General features: G+C 51.4%; 1 long non-coding RNA gene across 2 annotated transcripts; it reads left to right on the top strand.

Annotated features, from left to right (window-relative positions):
* The first annotated feature begins 1,012 nt into the window (after positions 1-1,012).
* LOC135260745 (uncharacterized) lies at positions 1,013-26,682 on the top strand. Of its 2 annotated transcripts, none has more exons than XR_010331741.1 (3): positions 1,013-1,073; positions 16,819-16,934; positions 26,190-26,682. It is a non-coding gene; the product is annotated as an uncharacterized LOC135260745 (long non-coding RNA). The 2 variants fall into 2 exon arrangements; XR_010331740.1 differs by having other exon boundaries at positions 16,819-16,944.
* Positions 26,683-27,228: the final 546 nt, after the last annotated feature.

Raw genomic sequence — 27,228 nt, 5'->3', positions numbered from 1 at the left:
GGGCAGATTTCATTCCCGGTTTAAAGGTGCTTTTCGGCGCGCCTGCCCCCCTGCCCCCAGGGTTTGGGGCGCCTCCGCTGGAGTCACAGCGACGCGGGGAGCGCCCCCCTCCCCCCCCCCCAACCCCCGCTAAAAAGACCGCGCGGGACGGGGGAAGCAGTCGGAATCGCGCGGGCAGGGCGGGCACGCGTTCCGCCCGCGATTGGGCCTGGCGCGGCCACCGCTCGTCAGCGCCAGTCGCTCAGACGCCGTTCCGTCGACAGCCGCTGCGTGAGGCGCTGCGCGTTACCAGATACGACGCCGGCGTCTGAATCCACGGAGTCACGCGTCTGTGCCTGTACGTCTGTGTCGTATGTCACGTCGCTTATAATATGATATATTATGTGATAATAACGCAGAGTCTAAATTTAATATCAGATTGTTTTAGGGTGCCACACCGCATAGTCTGCAGGCCTAGCTAACGATGGCTGGATCTGCACTGCTGTTGGAAATAGAAATATTTATATGTGTCATCTATAATTATGACATGTATAGATACGGACTGACGTTGATGGATTGGCCACCGGTGACACACTGCATATCGGCTAAGCAGAGAACTGACTTTTGAATTGTCATTACTGAATTTGAATATTATTCTGAATTCTTTTATTGAAAGCATCTGGCACTTTTTATTTAATTGACTCTTGATATATATATATACATATGCATGTATGTAAAGTATGCATGTACTCTTTCTATGTGTGAATTTACACTCAGTTAACAAGATATTTTTAACAGACAGATTTAAGCAGGCCACAGAATCACGTTCGTTCACATTCACACATCTCTTTTGCAGACACAGTGTCGGAGGAGGATCCTGGCTGAGACTCGTCCGTCTGTCGGATTCAGCTCCTGGGCGTTTCCCCTCAGAGGCACATTTACACCCCCGGGGGGTCCTGCCCCGCCATGGAGAGGGGTGTTGGGCTTTGCTCCAGTCACCCTAACCGGCTGACACGAAGGAAAGCGTCAGGACTTTCCCAGAATGCACCGGGGGCACGCGCTGCCTCTCAGACCGCCTTCGTCCTGCTGGGCAGGTGAGTGCTGCGTTTCTCCAGAGAACTCTTTTCCTTCTTTTTTAGTGCAGCCACGCACAGCCGGGCTCAGTCACTAATTATTCAAATTTTTCCGCCAGTACCAACTGTACACAACAGCCCCGCAGGTAAGGAAGGGGAAGCTGAAGTCCTGGAGGGCCGCAGTTTCTGCTGGTTTTCGGTTGATGTTCCAATATGACTGATCATTTGATTATTTTATTGACTAATGAGTCCACACACCTTGCTCTCAAAGCTTTGATTGGCTGCTGCACAAATACCTGCAGACACTGCGGCCCTCCGGGACTGGAGTTAAACCTGCAGACACTGCGGCCCTCCGGGACTGGAGTTAAACCTGCAGACACTGCGGCCCTCCGGGACTGGAGTTCGACACCCCTGTCTCAGAGTAACCACGGGTAACTAACAGTTGTTGTTTTCACCATCATGTTAGTTCATGAAAACTTGATGGGAATGTTTCTCAGCAGGAAGAAAAAAGAAGATTTTGAGGAGGTGGGGAATTTGACAGATGCTGGGAGCGCACTCTTGCCAAAGGCTATCCCCTGTTCTTGCGTTGGTTTTCTCTGATAATTATCCACATGCGCAAAAGACCCCCTGATCTTGAGGCAGGTTTTTTTTTTAGTGTTGGAGTGATAGAAACCGAGACAGTGAACAGATCCATGGGAAATCAAGCATTGCATGGCACGAGTGTAATATGTGTATAAATAGCGGATGTAATAGGGGTATAAATGTCAGGTTTAATAGCGGGTGTAATATGAGTAAAATAGCAAATGTAATATGAGTATAAATAGCAGGTATAATATCGGGTGTAATAGAGGTGTAATAGCAGGTGTAATATGTGCATAAATAGCAGGTTTAATAGCAGGTGTAATATATGTATAAATAGCAGGTATAATATCGGGTGTAATATGTGTATAAATAGTGATTATAATATTGGGTGTAATAGAGGTGTAATAGCGGGTGTAATGTGTGTATAAATAGTGGGTATAGTATCGGGTGTAATAGGGGTGTAATATATGTATAAATAGCAGGTATAATATCAGGTGTAATAGGGGTATAAATAGTGGGTATAATGTTGGGTGTAATAATGAGTGTAATATTAGTATAAATTGCGGGTATAATATCGGGTGTAATAGGGGTGTAATAGTGGGTGTAATATTGGGTGTAATATCGGGTGTAATATGAGTATAAATAGTGGGTATAATATCGGGTGTAATGTGTGTATAAATAGTGGGTATAATATTGGGTGTAATAGGGGTGTAATATTGGGTGTAATAGCGGTATAAATAGTGGGTATAATATTGGATGTAATAGCGGTATAAATAGTGGGTATAATATTTGATGTAATAGGGGTGTAATATTGGGTGTAATAGGGGTATAAATAGCGCCCATGCCCGGTGTGTAATGCCCTTGCCAGCGTTGGAGCCGTTTTGGCTGAGGTTTTGGTCGCGCTCTGTGAGCCAGCTGGGGGGGGGGGGGGGGGGGGCGGGGCCAGCGTCCGCAGAGGCCGAACGCCAGGCCGGCGCGCCAAACAATTAAGGACGAAACGCCGAGCGCGGGGAACACAATGAGACGCTTCCGGAGAGAGAGAGAGGGGCGCTGCCCATGCCGGGAATGGTGCGATTTGGCCCGAACACCCTCCGGGGAGTTACCCTCGCCAGCAGGCTTCCCTGTTCCCGTCCTCGTTTGGCTTCGGTTCCTGGAAAAAGGACCCGTGCCCTTTTGGTTGCTCCCCCCCCCCCCACCCCAGTTCAGGACAGGTTATGGCAACTCCATTCTTAAGAGAGGCCGCTCTGGTGCTTGAGCGTTCGCACAGATCCGATGTAGCTGCTCACTGCGGCGTCCTGCTTCTCATCGCGTTCTCCGAGGAGTTCAGAGACGGAGGCGACCTCGCCCTCACCCCTGCCAGCGCGGTAAAACGTTCAGCATCGGTCCCACTCCAAACCCCGAGTTCACACGAGTCCAGAAGGAGTGTAAAATACAGGCCGCTGTTCGGGAGTGAAATGGATCTGATTTAGTCGATTTAGCGCAAGACGTTTTATTCCGCGCTGATGCTGACACTGCAGAAGCCACCCGGGAGAAGTGCAGCGGATGGAAATGCATGGGGGCCATTAAGCCTCTGTGTGAAATTGTTTGTCTGTAATGGAGCTGAAAAGAGGTCGAGAGATATGCCCCACTTCAGCGTGTATTCCCTGTGTATTTTTACGGCGTTGTTTCTAAAAATGAAACCCGGTGAATTAGAACCAGATTGCAATCTTGAAAAGGTTTTTTTTTTGGGGTTTTTTTCTTTCTAAAAACACTCGAAAGGAAACACAAGAATAAAAAACGTACGGGCAGGAAACGCAGAGAAAAGACTGACTTCCGCTGTTCGGTTTACTGTTCTGAAGAAAGAGGCCCACCTTCACATGAGAAGCTACCAAATAGCTCACGCGCCCCACAAGGAAAGGAAGCGTGATGTCATGCTTCACCTTTCACCGTCCATTCCAGCCAATGGTAATTGACACCTTGTCGCTTGGGTCATAATTGGAATAGTCCCTGATCAGCCAATTACAACCCCCTTCTCCCCTTTCCTGCTGCTTTAGCCTACCGCTCCCCTCCCCCAGGCTGACGTAGCACCTGTTGAGTTCTATCTCATTGCGTCCGTGCGTCAGAGTTTTAATGTCTTAATTTATAGGCCACAGCTGTAGCCTGTAGTCTGCCTAGTGACTCAGGAGTTAACCTTTGAACTCCTGGGGAATGCAGACATGGGACATGTAGGAGCAGTGCTGTTGAATTTCACCCCGACGGTCATTATTCTTCAGTGAAGCTGGGCATTTAAAAATGGGAGATTACAGCTTCATGACCCTTGAAATCGTTGAAGCTGTCCTTCGTCTGTTGGGGCTCACATATTTGAACCAATCGCATGTCTTTATTTTTTGTATTGACAGAAAACCTGGGTCATGTACTTTATTTGAAATACCTTTACCGTTTGGACACCAGTAAAATTCCTGCAGATTGTCGACTCGTTTTAAGGAACCGTCTGCTAACTTCACTGAGATCCAGAACAGAACTATTTCTTCTGCGATTGCGTTTCCTGCTGCAGAGGGTTTGTCCCTGTCAAGTACAGGTAACCATTTTTCCACTTTGCAGGGTGTGTTTAGCATTGCATTCCTCATATTTGCCGTGGGTACTTCCTGGTCTGTGGGTGGCACGTTGGTGGGGGTGGGGGGGGGGGGGTCGCAAGGTCAATGGTCCCAATCAGTCAACCGATGGTGCCCGTTTCGGGTCCTTTTACACTTCAACTCTGGACGGCTGTCAGAGTCCACTTCCTGTGTCCACTGTGTAGAGATGCCCAGAGACGTAGACCCAGGTCCTCACGGGCAGAATTACTGGGACGGGTGTTGTTGGGGGGGGGGGGGAGAAGGTCGCTCTTCGTCGGAGGCCAGAGTTGTCAGGAATGTCGGCAGCGGAAAAGGAAAGTGCTGTGAGCATTTCGGGATCGAAATCAAGCGTTTTGATTGGCTGCTGGCTCAGTGAGTGGCAGTTGCCTACGCAGGGACCCGGTGGCGCGGCTCTTGGCTCCGGTGCCGGCTCTTCGGCGGTGAGACGCCCGCGGGCCTTGGTGAATGGTAAATGGTGAATGGACTGCCTTTATATAGCGCTTTTATCCAAAGCGCTTTACATTCGATGCCTCTCATTCACCCATTCTCACACACACACACACACACACACACCAACGGTGAAAGGCTGCCAGGAAAGGTACCAGTCAGCTCGTTGGGAGCTATTAGGGGTTAGGTGTCCTGCTCAGGGACACTTCGACACGCCCCAGGGCGGGGGAATCGAACCGGCAACCCTCCGACTGCCAGACAACCGCTCTTACCTCCTGAGCTGTGTCGCCTTACACCACCCGTCCCGGGACGCCGAGCCGGAATAGAGCGGCTAGAAATCTTTCCCCCCTCTCTCCGCAGTCGGCACCTGTCTCCGCGTGATTACGCATTGATTTATACGAGAGCGCAGGCGTATTCCAGGATAAAAAAGGCATCGGATTTCCTTCCGTACTTTATAGCGCACGCTTGGCTCTGAAAGGTTTCGGGAGTTCTTAGGTATGCCGGGTATTTGGAAGGAGTTACAGGGTTCCTCTCTGATTTAATCATTCTTTTTTATTTTTTTTTCCCCTCTCTGGCGGATACACGCCGGCGGATGAGTCCGCTCGGGGAATTTTAACCGCGTCCATCCCAGCGGGAGCGTTCCCAGAAAGGCGTTTTTCCGATCGGGATTCTCGGAAAGCTGAGAACCTGCAACCCCTCTCTCTCGCGGCTTTGCCCCGCCCCTCTCTCGACGTCCCACGAGCAGCTGCTGGGGCCACGCTGTCTGTCGGGAGGGAGGGGAGGGCGGTTCCCTAAAAGAGGACAGCCTGAGGATCGCCAGGCTCAGCGGGACGACCTATCCCACAAGCCCCTTCTCAAGCTGTGCCCGGGAGCGTTAAAAAAAAGTTTAAAAATAAAAAAAACGGTGTCCAGTGAAACGCTGTCTCCACGACGATGAGCCGTGGCCCATAAAGCAGTGCAGCGCAGCGCGGGGGGGGGGAGGTTTCGGTTATTAAGATGTCTGGCGAGTCTGAGGTGTCCCCCCCCCCCCCCGCCTGCTGGTGCTGAGCGCTGCCTGCCGTTCGGTGGCCTAAGCCTGTGATGCGTCTGGACAATGGAAGCTCGATCAGCGCTGTGGACCTCTCTGACCCCCACGCCGCAGACAGCCTGCTGTCCGCTGTCGCTAAGCGCTAATCTCTCGACGAAGCTGTGACTGGTCTCCGCGAGGTCTCCAGCCCCAGCCCCGTGAAACTCAGACTCTGGGTCGCACTCTTTTTTAGGGGTTGTGGGAGCAGTACGGTGGGAGGTAGACACTGTGAGAACCACAGTGCTCGTATGCTAATCATTATCCAGTAAGGAAAACAGTTGAATCAATTTGGTTATAATGAGGTCAATTGGAACCCACATCTGGGTAATGTAGTTTTCCATTCAGTGGGAACCTTAATTAACTTGTCAAGCTGTGTTTGTCAAGAAAAGGGTAACAATTATACATAATTTTCGGGTGAAGGTTATGGGCAAATCTTGATTGAACCCAGGTTACTTTCGCTAATTCGCCACTAAAATGCCAGTCCAGTCCATATCTCTCACCACAACATGCGTGGTGCTTGGCTTTGACCTGCCATGTTTCTCCCACAACCCCTTTCCCTGGCCACTGGAGCATTTGGCCTGTCGGTACTTCAACAGCTATGACCCTTTAAATGTTAATGACTAACGCAGGCTTTGGGGGGAGGTGGGGGGGGGTGGGGGATGTCCTGACTTATGCCACCTGTCGATCGCAAATTACCACCCCCCCCTCCCCACCCCCAGCAGGCCAGTTCTCTCCCTCGTGCCCAAAGGCCAATGCTCTCTAATGAAGCCCCCCCCCCCCGCCACTGTCCCTGCGAGTTCAGAAGCTTGCTATTTGGGGGCTGCCAGTTCTCAAGAACCAAGTGTGGGGGGTGGGGGGGGGTGGGGGGGCTTGGGCCCTGCGTCAGAAGAGGGAGCCCGCTGGAGGGGATTCCGGAGCAGTGCGCGCGGGGTGAAGTGCCCCCCGTGCCACCGTGGCAACGGTTCGTGACTGGCGGGTTCTGGCCACGCCCCCTTCTGCCCTGAACGGGAGTGGTTCGGGGGTGAATCGGGGGGGGGGGACTATTTATACAGCCGTTGCAGTTCGCCCTGGTTCTGCTGCGTCAGGGTAGGGAGTGGGAGGGGGGGAGGGGGGACGGGCGGGGGACGGGCCCTGCGTGTGAACAGATCGTTTTACAGAAGTGAAAGGCCAAGAAGCCGGCCACCTCCGCCCACCCAGCGGGGAACGCAGTTGCAGTCGCACGTCAAGTGCCGGCGGCGTTCCGCGTCTTCCCTGACGTTCCCTTTTTTTTTTTTTTCTTTTTCCGACCGGATCGCCGACCGCCAGAAGCTCGTGTTTTTTTTCCGTTTTTTTTTTTTAGAAACGCGGTTTCCTCCTATGCAAATTCTCGGGCCGATTTTTTCGACGATAAAAAATAATGAATAAAAAAAACCGAGGGCACAACTAGAGGCATTGTGAGGCCTGAAAGGACTCATTGTCGCGCGAAACAATCGCAGCGAGCGCTCAGATTTATGAGCCGCCGTGACGAGACCGGCGCTCTGGACGTAACGCGAATGTTTGAGTTTGCGGTGCACTTCCTGCGTAGAAACAGTGCTGACTGGAACGGTCACAGACAGTGCCGTCCTTTCCAGCGGACAAAGACGGCGATTGATGGCGGTTGGGTTCCAGGCAGTGGGTTTTCAGCGTGGAAGATGGCGAGGAATGTGTTGGGCGAGGAAAAGACAACTGATGCTTGTAGGCAGGGTCGTTAATCATATCTGGTATCGGCAATGTGCTGATATGTAAAATGGCACTGATTTATTGCTCTGCGGGTGCTGCGATTCTGATATTATTTAGACACCCTTAGATGGTTCAGTTGCGGTTTGAAAGGAGCTGCCTGAGGCAGTTGGCAGGTTTTGTGCGGAACGTTGAACAGCAGAGTACAGCTGAAGAGCCCATGTAGTGTAGTGTGGAAGAAAAATAAAAGGAGGAAAAACGTCTGTTGGCGAACTTACTTTTGGTATAAGTTCATTTAAAGTTGGACTTATACCTTTGTGTCGTGTCCTCCCTTAGCCTGTCTGTACTCTGGGCCAATCCCGTCTCTGCGTTTCTGCTGATTGACAGCTGGCGGGAGGCCGAGGCCGAGACACGCGAACAAGGCCCGGATGCAACCGCCGCAGCCTGCGTGATGGGGCCCTGCGGCAGGAAGTAGGAAGTGGACGAAAAAGAGGAAGCGTAACCGGAGGGGTGAAATGACGCGCGAGAGCCAATGGGAGGGCGGAATCTCCGTTACGTCACCGAGCAGGCGGCTGCTGGTTCGCTCACTCCACGGAGCGAGTGGGGGGGTGGCCAGTCAGCTGGAGGGCCCCTCGCGCTCAGGAAAGGGCCGTGTTTGGTGCAGGCGCGTCGGAGATCTGGCTCTGCGATAAGAGGCTAGCTGCGCGGGGGCTAACGCGGGGCCACAGAGGAGGGCTATAAACAGCACCGCGGTCACAGGAGACCTTTGGGTTAGGATGCACAGGTAGCGTGCTCACGTGCTGCACACGCACCCCTCTGCGGTCACTGATAACATTGGGGGGGGGGGGATGGGGGCGTGGGCGGGGGCTGGTTGGGGGGGGGGCATAGTCTGACGCAGTAGATGCGAGACGGGTCGGAACGAGGCAGGTAAAGTTCCACTTGCGTCAGTCCGCCACAAATGTCACGGCGGTGACTGCGTAGCGACGGCGACGTGTGCGACCGTTGCCTGGTGACAAGGGGCCTGCCTTTTTGCGCTGCTTCGTTTTGGCGAAGCTGCTCTATGCTTAATACTGGGTAATCAGACTGAGGTACATAATCGCGTTGCGTAATCTTTGCTTCCAATTTGAAAATGTCTGACCGAATATGCTGGATATCCACTGAGGCAGGCGATACCAATCGCTGTGTCCTTTCACACACACCGGAGTTCTCAAGTCGGACCCACAGGGCCACAAGTTAAAGGGCACTTCATGCGCTGCTGAACAGGGCAGTCTCGCGTGTGCCCAGTCAGCCAGCGGGGGGCGCTACAGCAGGATGAGGCACAGTCCTCCAGCGGCAGTGTAGTATATTGGGTAAAGAACTGACCTTGTAACGTAAAAGCCACAGGTTCGATTCCCGGGTAGGACACTGCCGTCATACCCTCGAGCAAGATACTTACCCTGACTTGCTTCAGTATATATCCAGCTGTATAAATTGCAGTGTAAATGCTATGTAAAAAGTTGTGTAAATCGCTCTGGTTTTGAGCGTCTGCTAAATGCATGTAATGTAATGTGATGTAATGCAGCCAAAGCTCTCCCTTCCCCGAGCGGCACTGGAGCTAATCATGTGTACAGTAGGCCTATGACGGCACGGGCCTGGTCCGGTTCGACCGGTGGGCCTATCGAAGCTGCGGAAGACGGTGCCTTAACTGGGTGAGACACCCAGCAGCGCTCCCGCCTCTTTTTTTAGATGGCACAGCTGCACACCAGGACATAAAATCACACCCAAGAACTCTGCCAGAATAGCTGCATGGGTATGTGGCAAGCATCCCGACAGCGGTGACGTACATATATTAACACCCTATCAAGGCAATCAGCCCGAGCCAAGAATAGGTATTACGCTGTGTTAGCGACGTCTTGCCGCCTTCTTGTGTTAGAAATGACTCTCGTGAAGGACGTTATTAACATTATTAAACCGAGTGGCACCTCTGCATCATGGCCGCCGCGGCCGTGCTACACATCTGAGGTAAACGGAGCGAGGGGACGAAGGAATCCCCGTGACCTTAGCAGCTGCTCCCTTTCTCTCTCCCTCTCTTTCTTTCTCCATCTCTCTCTCTCTCCCTTTTTCTCTCCCTCTCTTTCTTTCTCCATCTCTCTCTCTCTCTCTCTTGCTTTTCCTCCCTTACGCAAGTCATCCTTTTCCTCTCGCTCCCTTTACTTTCGTTCACCTCTCTCGGTCATCCCTCTCTTTCTTTCTCTCACTCTCGTTTTTCAAACAGACGAGCGACTTCTTTTTTTTGCCGCTGCTGAAAGGAGAAGGTCATTTGTCTGAAGGGAATGCCCATTGGACAGGTGTATGAAGGGAATGCCCATTGGACAGGTGTATGAAGGGAAGGCCCATTGGACAGGTGTATGAAGGGAAGGCCCATTGGACAGGTGTATGAAGGGAATGCCCACTGCACAGGTGTATAGATGCCATGAAGAAAGATGCCCATGACAGGTGATAAGGAATGCCCTGACAGGTGTATGAAGGGAATGCCCACTGCACAGGTGAATGAAATAGAAAACACAGATAAGCAAGAACTGGTGCCTTCCCCTGATGCAAAAAAGTATTTGGAATGTAAATGGTAAATGGATGTATGGGAACTATATTGTATTTTATTGTAGTATCTTGTGAATGATATGATGGCTCCGTACTAATCAGCAAACAGGACCGGAACTATCCATTCACATCCGAGTTTATTCAGCTATATTATGACATCACATGCTCTTTCAAACATGTTATTCATTGACAATGCATTAAAGATATGCATGCAATACTTTATATACTTTACATGTAACACTTTTCCTAAAATAAAATATGAATGCATTTTATTTCAGAAATGTATAGGTTAATGTATTACAAATACACTTTTTTATATGGATTGTCACTTTGCCTGGAGAAAAAAAAGGATGCTTTTCTCTGGGATCATGGACAATTAGACTTAGAGTGAATTGGCATGCCGATTTAAACCCTTTTGATTTAGCTTCACCTTGAAGATTTTGGATTTCAAAAACTCCAGAGCGCCTTCTGGGGGGGGTTCTGGCGGCGCAGTTAAGCGCTCCTTAATCATGTCTGACACTGGACCACTTGGAAGCCCCGGCCTCATTTGCAAGTGAAATCGGCGGCTGCGTTGGAATGCGAGCGTCTCAGTCAGGCCTGGGGGGGTGGGGCACGGCTGCTGAAAGTAAGGCCGGGGGTGAGGGTGGGGGGGCCGGGTGGAGCCCGTTTCTGGGATCCCCGGCACCCGTCCTTGACGACGGCGGTTGCTTTCTGGGCGCCTGAGGTCACATCCCGGTTAGCGTGTTGGCGGACGCCGTCGCCTGTGTCCCAGGGGGAGATCCGTCATCCTGTCGGCCCCGGGGGGTGTTTGCTCGGCGGAAGGCCTAGTCACGGATCGGTCCCTCGGCATTGCTCTCCGGAGAGAAATATCCGCCAGAAGTCACGCGCAGGAGAGGAAGTGCTCTCCCCGGGGCCTCACTCTAGGCTTATCAATAGCACTCGGTGTGTCCACTTGAGCCAAGATGGACGCCCGGACTTTTGCTGAATGAGCCGTTGCCCTGTGCTCTGCTGTCTTCTCGATTTATGACCTTCACGGGAGCGCCTGACGGGTTGATAGCAGTTGGGCGGGCTTTCAGAAAGAGTCTGATGCATCGTGGGGTCAAGTCACTGCCTGTCTGCCGTGGTCTGTCCAGAAGGGAGCGAACTGAACACTGGCAGTTTAAATTTGCAATGCAAATCGCCTCTCTGTGTGTTTTCCATACACAATACTTTTTCTCGACTGTTGCCAGCGGCTACTAAGGACATGCTTCGTCCAGCCAAGAGAGCGCAGTGTCCAACTTAACACACCTGCCTGTTTGTGAGGGGCGAGGCTGCATCTTACAGTCGTGATGTGTGAGTGTGACTGAGGTTTTACAGGGACAGAGCCATCATGGGACTCGCCCACACGTTGGCTGTTTGAGTAAATATGCAGATGCAAATGAGGGCAATGACAGGTGATGATACAGGTAAAGAATACATCACACACATTCCATCGAGGCTGAGATGGGGGGGTGGGGGGGAATGAGTCATCATAATAACAGTGCAGCTGAGAGCACTGGAAGGGGGAAAAATGGGCCCCAGCATGCCTCTGTAAGCTAAGCGTTAGCGTCTCACATAAGCGCAGGAAGTGCACGTAGCGGTGGTCTTGTAGACGTCGCGTTCGAGAGGCCGTTTGCTCAGGGCGAGTTGTGCCGGCTGTTTGCCTGTTTCTGATGTGGTCCTGCAGGAAGCAGATGCCTTGTCTTTGTTGTCTTTTCACTCGTTCGCGTTTTTTTTTTTTTTTTTTTTGGGCCCTTTTCTAAGAAAGGTTTTCAACACGGACGCCTACGCGGAAAACCCGGAGGGCGAAAAAGAGCGTTGCTTCAGAATCTTGTCGGCGCGTTTTGTAGCGCATGTCGCAATGGCGGCTAGCTTGACTAGCGCTCAGACTCTGAGAAGGTGCTTCAGGAATGCGGGTCCGCTCAATAGAGCTGAGACAAGCGTGCGTTTTTCTTGTTCTCCGCCGTTCGTGAACCCTGAGGCCGTATTGTCGCCGTGTCTCCCGGCAACACGCCCCGTTTCTGAATACATTCGCATACTTGCAGCCCCCCCCAGGTTGTTATTATGGGATGTTTTATGAAGTTTTTTTTTTATGACTTAGACTCTCCAGTTAACCTAACCTGCATGCCTGTAGACTGTGGGAGGAAGCCAGAGTACCTGGGGAAACCCACATGGGCACTGCGCCACTGTGCCACTGTGCCACCCTTATAAATGCTACAGCAGAACTGTAAAACTGGGCAGGGTTGCGCGCTTATACTCCCTGCAGACAGGTGGCGTTGTTCCAAAGCGGCGCAGCGGAGGCGTTTTGTCACGTTTTTTGTCGCGCAGGACTACGCTGGCGCTCTCTCTGGAACCCCCCCCCCCCCGGCCCCCTCAGCTGACCGTCCCGAGCTCAGCCGGGGCGATTTGCGAGAGCCCGCGTTGCCCGAAGTTTGTGCCGTGGACAGAGGACGTGCAGAGGGTCGGCCACCCTCTCTGCCCCTGGCGTTCCCGTCGCGTTTCCCCCCTCGACGGTCCCGCCCCAGTCCGAGTGGGCGTTCCTCGCTTTTGCACATTTTCCACGTGGTGACGCAATTTGTTTTTTTTTCCGACACTTTTTCCGGTCCCGAGATTTTTCTCTGGCTTCCTGACTCTGACTCATGTTTCCAGGGGCGCACGGCGCAGTGTTCTTCTCTGACTCGTTTTCCGGCACTGCCTCCCCCCTTCCTCTCCTGCTGGACCTGACCCAGGCCCGACAAACTCCCCTCTGAGCCTTCCGGCCGACCCAGGGCACCGGAAGCCGGGTAGCTCTGGTGGACAGCTGACCAGAGTGTTCTGACCGTATGGAGTTATGTGTGGGCGGCAGTGTAGTGTAATGGGTAAGGAGGCTGGTCTTGTAACCTAAAGGTCGCAGGTTCGATTCCCTGGTAGAACACTGCCGTCGTACCCTTGAGCAAGGAACTTAACCTGCATTGCTCCAGTATATACCCAGCTGTATAAATGGATGCAGTGTAAATGCGATGTAAAGAGTTGTGTAAGTCGCTCTGGATAAGAGTGTCTGCTAAATGGCTGTAATGTAAATGTAAAGTTATGGCGTCTCCGAGGGTGAAATCTCTGAGCTGCTGTTCTCTGACGGTGGTTGAGCAGTTTTTTTGCCCCAGGGCCCATGCAGGCGGCCAGCCTTTCGGCCATCTTTCCTGGAGCCGCTACCTCGTGATCCTGCTCAGGCGACAGCTTTGGGTTCACACTGGGGCAGCACGTTCCTCCCACTCAACGGTACGCCGACGTTCAGGCCCTGAACACTGGCCGGTGTTTGGCTCACAGCGCTGCAAAGGTGTAGCGTGGTTCTCACCTTTTGAAAGTTCATGACACACTTTTTTTGTTTTTCCGTGGGAGGGCCGCGGGCTGGTATCACAGCCGGTGAACGCTGATGTCATGAGAACGTATCGAGTTCAGGCTGGTCTCTTAAATACGAAGCGCGCAGGAATCGAGTGGGGTGGGGGGCCGGGTGGAGCGAGGGGGGAGGGGGGTCACGTGCCGCGCGAGGCGACGCGCCAGCTCGTATTAATACCGCCACTCGCGATGCCGACGCGCGCATTCCGTTTGGTGCATCGTCACCTTCACTGAAACGAGACTCCCGTGGAAATGGCGGTGCCCTATTTTAGGACCGCCACGGAGGTGTCGTCAGAACCTCCTCCACCCCCCCCCCTCCCCCCCAGGCCACGGCCGTCCGATTCAGTCGTAATCGCAATACGCAGAAAACCGAACTCTGGCACGTCATGCTGCTGTACGGCGCTGAGCGTAGTCCATATTCGAGCGGGAATCCGATAGAGCCTTTCAGTCTCCTTTTCCAGGAGGTCATTTAGCATGTGTGGCTATGCTGTGCCTTCCGCCACAGAGCAACAGATCCATGGTGTGGTTTCTCCTGCAGTCTGTGGAATTAATAGACAGCATCGTGGCTCTGAACATCCAATAGCACGACGGAGAAAACTCGGTACCTACACATATTTTGTCACCGTAGGTTTTTATCTATTTTCGCTTTCAAGCTGTGTTATGTTGGACATGGGATTTGGCTATTCACTACCCAGTTGTTTTGATGCATGAGTAATTCTTAAAAATCAAAAATAATAATTCAAGCTCAGCGATTAATATTTTTTAATCTTAATCCTGTTTTAATAATTAAGACAGAAATAGTGGCAATGATGTGAGACAGTTTCACTCATTTCAAGATTTGCCAGTTTCACTTGTCGAGCAAAAAATAAAACTTGAATCAAGAAAATGTTTCCTCTTCGGGGAAAACAGAAATTGGATATGAAGTCTCATTGCGAGATTAAAACTAAAGGCCAGCAGGTCACCGGTTGAACCACTTCCCCCTGACTGATTTCTCCGGACGCGCGTGTTACCGACGTCCCCACGCCCCACAGGACGCGTGCCGGAAAGCAGAGCGACGCTCACCGCATGTGTCGTTCTTAGAAATGATCCATGTCGAACAAACCCCAGGTGGGGAACAGAACAGCACCGATGTACCCTCGAGCAAAGTGCATCACCTCAGTTCGCTCTGTTTGAAATTCCTGCCCCTGTCAGCGGGTTTTTTAACGAATTGCGAGGTGTTAAAACGCATCGAGGCTTGCCCCGAGGAATGGCGTCCCCCCCTTACCAAATTGAGTTACTAAGTTACTGCTCTGGATATTAGATAAGTGTGAGCTAAGTGGAACGTGAGTAGACCTGGTGTGTGAACGTTGTGTTGTGGTGCTGTCTCGTTTTTCATAAGGGGAGAAAGCAGCCCGAATCAGCGTTCTGAGGAAACTGTTGAATATGAGGAGTGCTCTGCATATAGAATTCTATTAGTGTGTAGGATGACCTAGTTAATTTGACTTAGCTTATGTGTGTATGTGTGTGTGTGTGTGTGTGTGCGTGTGCATATAGAGCGAGCATACCCATGTAAGGGACCATAACCATGAGCCCCTTTTTTAATTACATTACATTACATTACAGGCATTTAGCAGATGCTCTTATCCAGAGCGACTTACACAACTTTTTACATACAACTTTTACATTGTATCCATTTTTACAGTTGGATATATACTGAAGCAATGCAGGTTAAGTACCTTGCTCAAGGGTACAACGGCATTGTCCTACCCGGGAAACGAACCTGCGACCTTTCGGTTACAAGCGCAGTTCCTTACCCACTGTGCCACACTCCGTCCTTAACTAATGTTACTTGTGCCTATGCTATAACACGGGACATGTACTGCAAATTTCGATGGTACGGCATTGTAACACAGGCGACGGGAACTGAACTGTTTCCCTGGAACCCTACCGTAGCAGAAGCGCACGGACCGAAGGACGCACGCAGGCCTAAAAAGGCGAGGTAATTAAGCAGACAGGCAGTGGCGCAGAGTAACCTTTGGTTCCAGACTCGTTTGTTTGCTTTTCGTGCGCCTCTGACTTCATACGGTGTTACCCCGCGGTCATCACCGAACGGGACAAGGTGCACAGTGACCCCACACACGGTCGCAGGCGTCTCTGCGCTTCCTAAACGGGACACGTTTCTCGCGACGGCGTTTTTTTTTTGGGGGGGGGGCGAGCGAGGGCGCCGGGGTAACGAAGCCCCTCCCAGCCCGCGCCGGGAGCGCTCGTGGCTATTTTCGGGACGTCCCGTCGTCACGAGCGCTCGCAGCTGTGCGGCTGGTGACCCGCGCGGCGCGGACCGCGACGGAGCGAGGAGGGGAGCGGTGAAAATGGCCCGGTGACAGAGGGGGGGGAGGGGGGCCAAACGGGGCAGAAAAGAGAGGAGGCGTGGCCCCGCCCACTCCCAGAACGCACTTCTCTGCTGCTGCGATGGTCCTTTCTTGGGCCTGTCAAAAACAGAACAGGCCCCGTCGTCTCAAGAGTTCTGCGCACTGTCCTGCACAGGTACACAGTAAAAGTGTCCGATGTTAAGTCAACTCGAGCAGTGTTAAGTCAGCTCTTCAGAGATGACATTTTTCTCACACTCTGGATGGTGGGACCAAACGTTATCTGTTAAGAGCTGAATTAACACGGGACATTTTACCGTATACGGACATGCTGGCTGCAGGAGGGCCAGGGGGTGTCTTAATTTCCTGTGTCTGCCAGCACCCCTTGACTCCTGCATCGGACAGTGCGTTCAGATGTCTCAGCTAAGCGCAGTCCTTGACGGTCGTTCGTGATTGTATGACGAGACCAGGAAAATGGCTGTGCCGGTCGGATGATGAAGTGCAGAAGCACAGAAAGCAGGTTCACCCTCCTCTGGTCCTCCTGCTCTCGCCTGTCAGGGGCACACTGGTTAAGCACACAGCTGTATGTTTTTAGGAGGCAGTTCAGACTGTGCTCAGAAGCACTGAACCTGAAGACCAGAACTGTGACCTTCACATCACCTTGCCTTTTCAATGGACAGACCATGCCTTTCTTTCTTTCTTTCTTTCTTCTTTATTTCTTTTTTTCACCTGTATTCAGTGGACGTTTCTTTTTCTAACAGTAGAAGACACAATATTGAAATGGTACGATTAAACATTAAGTTACGACCCGCAAGGTAACGTATAATACGCTTGCTGTAGTCACCGTCCCAGTACCTCACTGATCCATAAAAAGTGTGCGTGGTCAGTGCGTCCCGTCTGGCCTGTCGAACGCCCCCCCGGTGAGCTGAATAGAGAGGGGGTCGCTGGTGAAATGTGAGGTGCCGTGTTGAGTTTTTAGGCACTAACGCGGCGTGGACCCAGACCTCCCCGCCGGCGCCCTCAGCCTCAGCCACGGCTGATCGGGGCGCGTTCCCTCTGCTTTCTCGTCGCAGGGTGGCCGCGTGACCTTTGACCCTCCGTGACCTTTCAACCCAGTGGAATGCGCCTCGAGGCTTCTTCCCTTCCCGAGTGGAGTGGCCAAGACGTGCGGACCAAGGCAAGCAAACGTGCAGGAATGAGTAAGCGCTTCTTCATGAATGTTCACAGCGGGCTGGTGGGATGTGTCTAGAAGAAGGAAGGGAATGATTCATGTGAACTAAACTGTCTCCTGTGAATCCTGAGTGGGGGCTATGTGGAGATAAGTTCAGTGCTTGTGTGAAAGAGAAATTCTTACGGAGAAAAGCTACATTATGGAAGATAAGACCAGGACCAGGAACCATAATCCCTATTGACCCTTTAAGGTGTGACGTCACAAATATGTGATTCATTATGTGTTCATTCTAATGCTGATGTAACAATCAGTACTGGTAACTGAAAGCAATGGGGTTCTAGAACACCTGACTGACTAAGAATTCAGAAAAAAAACATTCCAGAAAACTTCAAACCTTCAGAGGGTTAAACACTGAGGACATGTTTTTGTGATCTGTGAATAAGAGAGTATAGTATGCCCATCACTCTTTATATCCACAATACACCAGCACCGGTTTCTTCCTGTTAGACTCAATCTGAGCAGAGGTGGGGAAGGTGGTAATGCTGTTACTGAGTGGTGTGCTTGTGGAAGTGTCAGTCTCCCCTGCTGCAGGACTGCTGTACCTGCTGATCTTTGGGTGCGTCTCAGCCTTTAAATGATTAATGAGGTCTGTGATTGGCTGGAGTCCACACACCTTGTTTCCAAGGCCCAGGTTTCCTGCTGATGGAAAGGAAAACCCAAAGTCTAGCAGACAGCAGCCCTGTTCTAGAGGCAGCACTTTAACTGTCAAAAGAGGGAGGAGAAAGCAGGTGGGGTGTAACACACGTGCACACACACATGCACACACACACACACACACACACACACGTGCACGCACACACGCACACACACACTCAGGCACACACACACACGTGCGCACACACAGTAGGTTTTTGCACCTAACTCAAACTCAGCTGAGAGAACAGCCAAACCGTCGCCCCGGTTTTCCTCCCCAGAAAAGCTCCCATTTTCCGTAGCGGAGACGCTGTACTCCCTTCTCTTTCTCTCTCCTCTCTCCCAGCGCACCTCCTTTTCCTCCTCCTCCTCCTCCTCCTCCTCCTCCTCCTCCGCCCCGCTGATTCCCGCTGCAAACTGAAAGGGCTGGTGCTGGAAATAGAAGCATTCCAGCGCGGAGTAAACGGCCGGGGGGGGGGAAATGAGCTTGCGCCCAGAAGGTTACGGGTTCAAATCCTGCGCAGGAAGCGCTGGCGTGGCACCCCCTGAGCTCGGGTTTCGGTAAACGCTCAGGCGCTCAGCCGAACGGTGCGCAGGACAATGGAGCGAGGGACAAGGCCCCCCGGATCGTGGCGTCTGAGTAAGGATGCGCTGTGCTACCGGTCGTTCTGACAATTGTTTTTTTTTTTATTTCGCTGTCACGAAAACCGGACGCTACCGGCTCGAAACGGGAACTGAAACGAGGCGTCGGGCGCACGCTGGAAGTGAAGAAAGGCCCTGTTCCCGTCGCCGTCCGGGAAGCCGCTTCTCCGTCGTCAAGGGCGACGGCGATCCAAAAAAAAGAAAAAGCCTCCGCGCATTCCTCTGGTCCCGGGAAGCTGCAGAAACGAGGGGCGTTCCGCTCGCTCTCTCTCTCTCCCTCTGAAAGGGGACCTTTCCTGGCGGGGGGGGGGTGCGGAGGGTGTTAACTGTCTCCCCCCCCCCCGCGCGACGCGACGGTGTGTCCTGTCCCCCGTCAGGCGCGGGAGCGAGGGGGGCGTGGGGGCGGCGGTACGGAATTGGTTCGCGCTGAGGCCGCTGGAAATGTTTCCGTGAGCCGGAGGGCTCGGCTTCCCGCGCGCGTTCCCTTCTGGTTCAGCGAGTTCGCCCGGCCTCGCGTTCCCCTCACCGAAGCCCGGAGAGGAGGGGGTGGGGCGGGGCCGGAGGGGCGCTGGAAAACGTCCGGCGATCAAAGGCGCGGGGGGCTAGTTTCGGTCGTAACTTCTCGGCCCGCCGTCCTGCTGCAGACGGATTTAATCTTCTGTCACTTAAGCTGTCGGCTCTGGCTTTTTCACGGGCTCGGCCGTGAACGGCAGCGAGGGTTCGTTTCGCTTTCGTGTTCTCTCTGACCTGGACCGCGGTCCTCCTCAGAGGTGGCCAGCGTGCTAGTGTTTTTCACTGCTATCCGATTTCACCGGCGGATCAATATACATTTTTAATATTGCATATTAATTAAAGTGTAAATATGTAACTGATTAGGACAAAATAGTGCAGCTTTAATGCTATAAGTTAACGGGGAACAGTATTTTTTATGTGTGATGACTAACTGTTGACCGTGTCTAGCAATAGCAGGGTCATGGTGCTTCGGTGGTTGTATTAAGGCGAAAAAAATGAAATTCCCCTTTATTATTTTTAGACATTTCATTGTGCGCTGTGAGTTTTAGTTTCCAGTCACGACACGAGGAGTTTCTGAGAGACGACTGTTGATGTTTGCAATATTATCAGGCGACTTTCCCCTCCGCGGCAGTGTAATAATAAAAAAAACGGGGGGGGGGGTTTCCAATTTGCCGCTGATTAGCATAGGTGTGTCCGTTCTGCTCATCGGGGCGCGAAGCCATACGCTTCGCTGGTCTCCCAGCACCTCTGAGTCATCGTGATTTACTCTCTGCTCATTTGCATATCGCAGCTTGAAAAGAACCCAAATCTGAATCTGACTCATTTTAAATAAAACATCTTTAACACACTTTACTTTTGGGGGGGCGCCCAAAGTGAAGTGTGTCCGTTTCTTCAGAACCGGGTGGGAAAGCAAACAGTGAGAATAATTCCGTCTCAGACGCTGAACACCCTGCTGTAGTGTAACTGACCCTTCCTCACCCCCCCCACCCCCACCCCCACCCCCCCACGATGTACAATCAGCAGTAAAATATGTCCCTCTCTTTGTTTTCACAGTTAATGTGTAACGTTGCATCCTTTACCCAAGAACAACAGAATTAGTAGAGTGGGATGCATTTACTGGCTGAACGCTGTCGTGTGACATTGAACTGAAATACTTCAAAAGTTTATGTCCAATAAAAAGTAAATTACTAAAACAGATGCTATAACAGCACAGCTTACCGAATTACCACAAACAGTATGCAATTTAAATGGAGTTTTTATCTTCAGGTAACACACGTATGAAATGGCGATGAATACACACTAGATATTTTATTTGGCGGCTCTCGTGAGCTTCCCTTAGCCCTGTGAAGAACAGGTTTTTTGGAATGTTTTTCGCAGCACTCAAAGTCAGTGTTCTAGAGCTCCACTGCTTTCAGTCACCAGCAGCGATTGTGACATCACCGGCATTAGAATGTTCGGTTAAGAACGTTCTAATCGCGTATTTGTGACCTCACACCTCAAAGGGTTAAAGGGTTCTTTTCTTCATGTTGTGTTCTCTGCCTCGCTAACCACAGCCTGCAGACCGTAGCCGTAGGAAAGGTGCAGGAAATTACAGGGGAAAGATTTTGGGGGACGGGCACTCGGGCTCACTCATCTCTCGGGCCGTCGGGACGTCCCCCTGGCCCACCTCCCCTGCCCCGTAAATCAGAGCGCGGAGTACGCCTCGCCGTTATTTGAATAGTTTCCGACCGAGGCGCGTGGCCCGCTTTCGGGGAGGAAGGCCCCACGTCTTCTCAGGAAAGGGAAACCAAGTCAGCGGCAGCCGAACGTCAGAAGTCGAAAGCGGACCGCGAGCGGCGAGAGAAGCTTCCAGAAATTAGAAACACAAGCAGCTTTTTTTGTTCATTTTAAACCCGGCGAACCCGCTTTTCTCACGCGTCCTTCAGACTTTCAGTTTGACGGTCGCTAAAACATACAGAAAGTGACCCAGAAATCCGTAACACTTGTAACAGAAAGCCTCAGCCCCTTGTATGGCGTAAAACAGTGTCTTGTATTTGGCCTCATTTTGGTCAAAACAATGTTGAGAAAAAAACCGTTTTACCTTGTGTGGTTATTGTCTACCCGCAATTGCCATTACCTGATGGAAACTCTTCAGTCTCAATATGGTGGGCATTGTGCTTTTGTGAATTAATACACTTCTGTTTAATTAGCCTTTTCCCTTGTATGCTGTGCATGTTTATGTATAAATGTGACCCCCTGTATCTACATGTATGTTGCTTGGATACAGACTTTCACCAGACTTTCTTTTTTAGCATTTTTACCCATATTTACACACTTGCACATTTTTATTCATACCCATCACTAGGCCTCCTCTGTCATTCAGGGAGAGCGCTGACTGTCACGCACACTCCGCTCTGAAGGATGTGATTTCACTTCCTGTTTCTGCTCGCCCTGCGGTCCTTCCCTTGTAGCTGCAGAATGGGGGTGCTGGTTTGTTTGGGGGTCACCCTGAGCACGGCTGCGGGCTCTGTGGAGAGCCGCCACAGTTCTGGCGCAGTTTCGATGGGGCGACTGACCTCGATCGGGAGCGACGCAGGTAGCGCCGGCCGGCCACGCCCGGTTACGCTCCAGCGGTGATGTCAGCGGGTCGTTCCTCGCGTCCCGGTGGCGGCAGCTGGCCGGCCCGAAGCCTCGCCGGTCCGATGAGGGCACAACACGGGCCCGTAAACGGCTGGCCGCCGGGGGGGCTGGGGTGGAGGCGGGGGGGGGGGGTGTACACTCGTAAATCAACCCCCCAAGTGCGCCAACGCGTTGTTGTAGCAACAAGCCGGGCTGCCTGCGCAGACGCTCTGTCTCGTCAGTAACTGACGCTGGAAGCTGGACTGCCCGCCCCGGCGGTGGCGGTGGCGGTGGGGTCGATGCCGCCGAGCAGGTGGCTGGCCCGCGGTCCTGTCACAGCGGTGCGGTGCGTTGCGAGCGGTGCGGTACGAGCGGTGTGGGACGGGCATCTCATGTCCCACCACGTGCATCCGCACCGCACCTGCCCCAAAGCCCACGAGAAGAATTTCCTCCGGGCTCCAGTAATAGTCACTCCCACGTGACCCCACCTGTGCACCCTCCCCCCCCGTGATCTGCAGCTGGACGGTCACGCGGCGCGGCGCTCAGTAACTCACTCTCGCCTGTCACTTTTACCGTCGGGTGGGGGGGAGCGTGCTTCTCATTCTTGTTCATGGTTTCTTCACTCGCGTCAGGCTCTGGGCCTCAGAGGCAGAATGTGCGAATGCCGTTTCTCCTCGCCGTGGCTTTTTCAAAGCCCCGAGTGTTCGTGACTTTTTAAGCCACTTCCTGGTGTAACTTTCTGCTCACTGTTTACCAACGACAAACTCAGACTCCGGCCCGCTTTCAGAAAGTTTCTGTTGGTCTCCTGACAGCAGAAAGTGTAATAAAGCATTAAAATGTAATCAAACATCAATAAATGTAGTTATAATATGGTTATAGTTATACAATAGCTTTATTACATACATTATAATAATGTATATGTGCAATATAATATATACTATAGTTTATATAGCATATATTGCATATATTATAAATATATCTGCTGTTGGAGCTATGTATGTTGAAGGACCCTATAAAATTAATCTGTACACTTGTATATAAGTGTGTTGATAATGGATGTTTTGAAATAAATGCTTTCTAGTTTGAAATAGATAAAATATGAATTTCTTGTTTTGGATTCATAACTTTCTGAATATTGACCTAAAATATAGTGCCATGCAGTATGTTTAAATGAACTTAGAGGTGATCCGTTTGATCTGCGAATGTGAAACGAACAATTATAAATCACCGCATCTAAAATAATAATAGTAATAATAATAAATAATTAAATAAATCACTGCACACTTCTGCTTTTACTCCTCACACAGGAAGGAAAGGGCTAGATTTGATTCTAGACCAGCCTGAGAACATGATGTACTCATGAACCAGACACGGAATATTTGTATGTACGATGCCCCTGTGACATCAGCACCGTTGTCTGCGGCGACGGAATGTAGAAGCTGTGAAGGGTGGTAATACACTGTGCCAAACAGGACGGAATGTAGAAGCTGTGAAGGGTGGTAACAGACTGTGCCAAACAGGACGGAATGTAGAAGCTGTGAAGGGTGGTAACAGACTGTGCCAAACAGGACGGAATGTAGAAGCTGTGAAGGGTGGTAACAGACTGTGCCAAACAGGACGGAATGTAGAAGCTGTGAAGGGTGGTAATAGACTGTGCCAAACAGGACGGAATGTAGAAGCTGTGAAGGGTGGCAACAGACTGTGCCAAACAGGACGGAATGTAGAAGCTGTGAAGGGTGGTAATAGACTGTGCCAAACAGGACGGAATGTAGAAGCTGTGAAGGGTGGCAACAGACTGTGCCAAACCGGACGGAATGTAGAAGCTGTGAAGGGTGGTAATAGACTGTGCCAAACAGGACGGAATGTAGAAGCTGTGAAGGGTGGTAATAGACTGTGCCAAACAGGACGGAATGTAGAAGCTGTGAAGGGTGGTAATAGACTGTGCCAAACAGGACGGAATGTAGAAGCTGTGAAGGGTGGTAATAGACTGTGCCAAACAGGACGGAATGTAGAAGCTGTGAAGGGTGGTAATAGACTGTGCCAAACAGGACGGAATGTAGAAGCTGTGAAGGGTACTAATGATACACCCAGCTAATGAACACTCAGCTGTCAAGTCCCTTCTGCAGCCTAGCTAATGCAGATTTCTTTGGCAAAATGTTTAACTGCAATGGCTAAAACAGGTAGACTCGGTGGTGGAACTACGTAATGCTAGAATGTACTAGATAACGCAGTGATTGGTGTGCTAATGCCAGTAAGCTAAAGGGTAAACATTTGCCCTTTGATTTTAAGCACTATTTTGGTGCGTGTAGCTGAAATTTAGGATGTGGCAGTTCCCTCTTTTTTTTGTGTATTTTGAGTTTTGTGTTCGTGTACGATTTTGTAAGGCAGGATGTGATCAATTCCACTTGTGCAATTCTCTTCCAGTTCCAGTTCTGCTAATCCTAAATCTGACCCGTCTCGGCGCTGAGAATGCCGGTTAGCCAGCTGGCAGGACGCAGCTGATCTTGATTAGCTCTGCGGCGATGATGGCGATAAGAGCACTTGACGAGAGCTTGTTGCAGAAATGTTTTCTGAGGCCTTCCCCCAAAAACAAACAGGCAACAACGCGCCGACAGCTCTCAAAACGCAGCGAATGGCGGCGGCGGCGGCGGCGTTGCGAAGACTGGATCTTCACGTTACTAAGACTGGTTCCGCAGGAGGCGGTCCTACGCTCGGCCAGCTGAGAAGCAGGAAACCCCGACGAGCCCCACCCACGGCGCGTTCTTTTACTTCGATCTGAGTTCAGGCTCGTCGGGGGAGCCGGCGCCGACACGAGCAGCGCCTCCCGGTGGCAGAGACGAGGTGGCCGTCGTTTCCGTGTGCGTTCAGAGCGCCGCTTTCGGGTTAATTGCGAAATGGCGAAGAAGAGGCTCGTCTGTGATTTGCACGTTAAAACGTTTTCGGCGTTCACATCGAGGCGCTGCTTTGTGGTTGGTGGCTGACATTATCAGGCTCAACGATCGGTAGCTCTTGACTCTTCTCAGGAAGACGACGTACGAAAAGCAGAGAGTGCAGACAGTGCGCGACATGACAACTTTTCATCGCGAAATGTTCGCTGAAGTTTTAAAGCCGCTTGTCATGACTCAATTTGCCGCTTCCTCCTCGGTGTGGAATCCTGTGACCGTTCGCCTGCATTCAAGGTGACCACAGCCGCAACCATAGTGATCCCCCCCCGCCCCCCCACCCAGAAAGCCAGGACTCACAGGATGTGTCTCATTAAAAGGGCACTGTGGCAGTGTATGGCAGATGGGCAGATTTACCGGACTGTGTCCCATTAGAATCTTTTTTTTGTTTTGTTTTGTTTTGTTTTAGATGACGCCTGAGTTCTGTACCTATAGTAATACAAAAAAACAGCCCTGATTTCCAGGCGTCTGTTCTGTCATTGATCGAGCGCCGTCAAGGCGAATGACAGAACTTTCACTTTCGCCCGTGTGGTTCGGTGTTTGCATGTGGGCGGTGCGCTCCCTGCTGCTCGTTGAGGAAGTCCCGTCGCCATGGCGACGGCGGAGCAGCGGGACACCTGCGACGCTGGGAGGGTGCGGCGCAGGTTAGCCCTGTGTGTGGGCTTTGATCTTTTTTTCGGGGAGGTGCAAGGGGCCCCTGTTATCCCTGCGCTGCTCTGGCTTAGCCCTGCCAGGACCAGGCTATTCCCCACAGGACTGGCACTGAACAACAGCTTCAGCACAACGAGGAAACAGAGTGCTCACTGTGTGTGTGTGTGTGCGTGTTTGTGTGTGAGTGTGTGTGCAGGTGTGTGTGTATGTGTGGGTGTGTGTGAGTGCACTGTGTGTGTGTGTGTGTGTGTGTGTGTGTATGCGTGTCCACTGTGTGTGTGTGTGAGTGAGTGTGTGTGGCTGTGTGTGTGAGAAAGAGTGTGTGAATGTGTGTGCGCAAATGAGTGTGCATGTGTATGTGTGTGCGCGCACACACATGTGAGTGTGTGTGCGTGTGTGTCTGCATGTGTGTGCGTAAGTGTGTGTGTGTGTGTGTTGTGCACTTGAGAGACCTGCCTGCAGCACATTACAGCACACAGGTTATGTATTTCAGTGAACGCGCGACCGTCTTCTCAGAATGCAGTCTCGTGGGACCGAGCTGATGCTGCTGTGTTGTGGTTGGTTTTCCCCGCATGGCTGATTTATACCATGTCTGATCATCAGCGATGTCTCACCATCCCTTAGACTTTACATTCAGTACTTTCAGATGCAACTCGGCTATTAATTCACAGTGGTGGACTGGAAATGCTCTACACGTTATTTAACTTCCTGGTTAAAAGTCTGCTGATAAGACCGGTACACCACTCTGTCTGTGTTCATTTCAGTAGCCTTGTGTTGGTTAAAGTTGTTCCATCAAATGACTCTTTTTCCCAGTGTTCCAAGTGCGGTGCTCATTTGCAAAGCCAGCACTGGGGGACAATTAATTTCATTTATCCGTGATTTGTAGGGCATGTGTGTTAGCTGAATCTGGTGATGTGACGTCTATTTCATATTTCTAACACCTTATGTATACTGAACATGCACTATAAATGTAAATATATAAAACAGCTTTAAGTACTTTTGAAGGAAGTATTCATGTCGTCACTTCCTGTAAAAGCCTCTTATTAATGTAAACCTCCATTCACAGTATGGTTCAGAACAACGACTTCACTTTTGTATTTGTCTAGCTTTGCTTGAACGTTTTCTCTAAATACTAAACTGGACTGTCCTATATGAAGTAGCCCTCTGGAAACCCATGGACCAAACTCACACCTTTGCAATGTTCAAGCCATTTAAGGTTTTATTTTCTTCACAGGTGGAAGTTTCTGGAAGAAGGCCCAGATGCAGAGGCACCTCTTGGCCTCCGTCCATCCATACCGCCATTTTGACAGCGCTGGCCAGTTAACGTCTGGAAACCGCCATTTCTCCTGAACAGAAGGGGGCGGAGCTTGCCGCAGTGCGTCTTTACGACAGCGGCGTCCGTCGCGCTCTGCGCCCCCAGCGCCTATCCCAGCATGCTTTAGGCGAGAGGCAGGAATACACTCTGGACCGGTTGCAGATCCATCTTAGGTCACGCCCGCCATTCACTCACAAACTCATACCTACGGGCAATTTAGACTCTCCAGTTAGCCTAACACCTCTTTGGGCTGTGTGAGGGAACCGGAGTACCCGGAGGAAACCCACGCGGAGACAGGGAGGGATCTGAACCCGGGACCTTCTCGCTGTGAGGCGACAGTGTGTCCGTGTGTCACCCATGTGTCGAAAGTGAAGAACGGAGTGTGTGAATAAAACTGTTCACAAGAACAAAAGTCCCATTTGTCTGAGTTTTGTTCTGAAGCCTTACAGGCAGTAAGGAAAAATGGCTCTCGTGTGGGTTATTTAAGTCCTGGTCACAGTTTGGTCAGTGAGCAGGACCAGCACACCCACACGCACGCACACACACACACACACACACACACACACACACACACGCACACACACCCACACACACACACGCACACGCACATACACACACACACACACACACAGACTCATACAGCACAGACACGTGCGCATGCAGAGAGAGCTGAGGTGAACAATCTGTCCAGGTATGCAGGTGCACAGATATTGTGCTATATTTGCATATCATTTGCATGCTATAAAAGCAAATACTAGGGAGGGTACTTTCCTCTCCTCCCTGGTTTTCTTTAAGGATGTGAGTCAGGAGTGACACACATCCACAGCTCTTCCCCAAAATATTCTTTGTTCCCCCAAACATGTGTAATACGTGGTTGTGTGGTGAGGTTCGCTGTCATGGTGGTCAGTGGGCTTGTTTGTGTGTGCCATCCACAGGAATGCTCTGACATTTCTCTGCC

The sequence above is a fragment of the Anguilla rostrata genome, chromosome 8 (genome assembly GCF_018555375.3).
Source record: "Anguilla rostrata isolate EN2019 chromosome 8, ASM1855537v3, whole genome shotgun sequence".
In the NCBI taxonomy this organism is placed as follows: Eukaryota; Metazoa; Chordata; class Actinopteri; order Anguilliformes; family Anguillidae; genus Anguilla; species Anguilla rostrata.
This window is presented reverse-complemented; position numbering and strand designations above follow the sequence as displayed.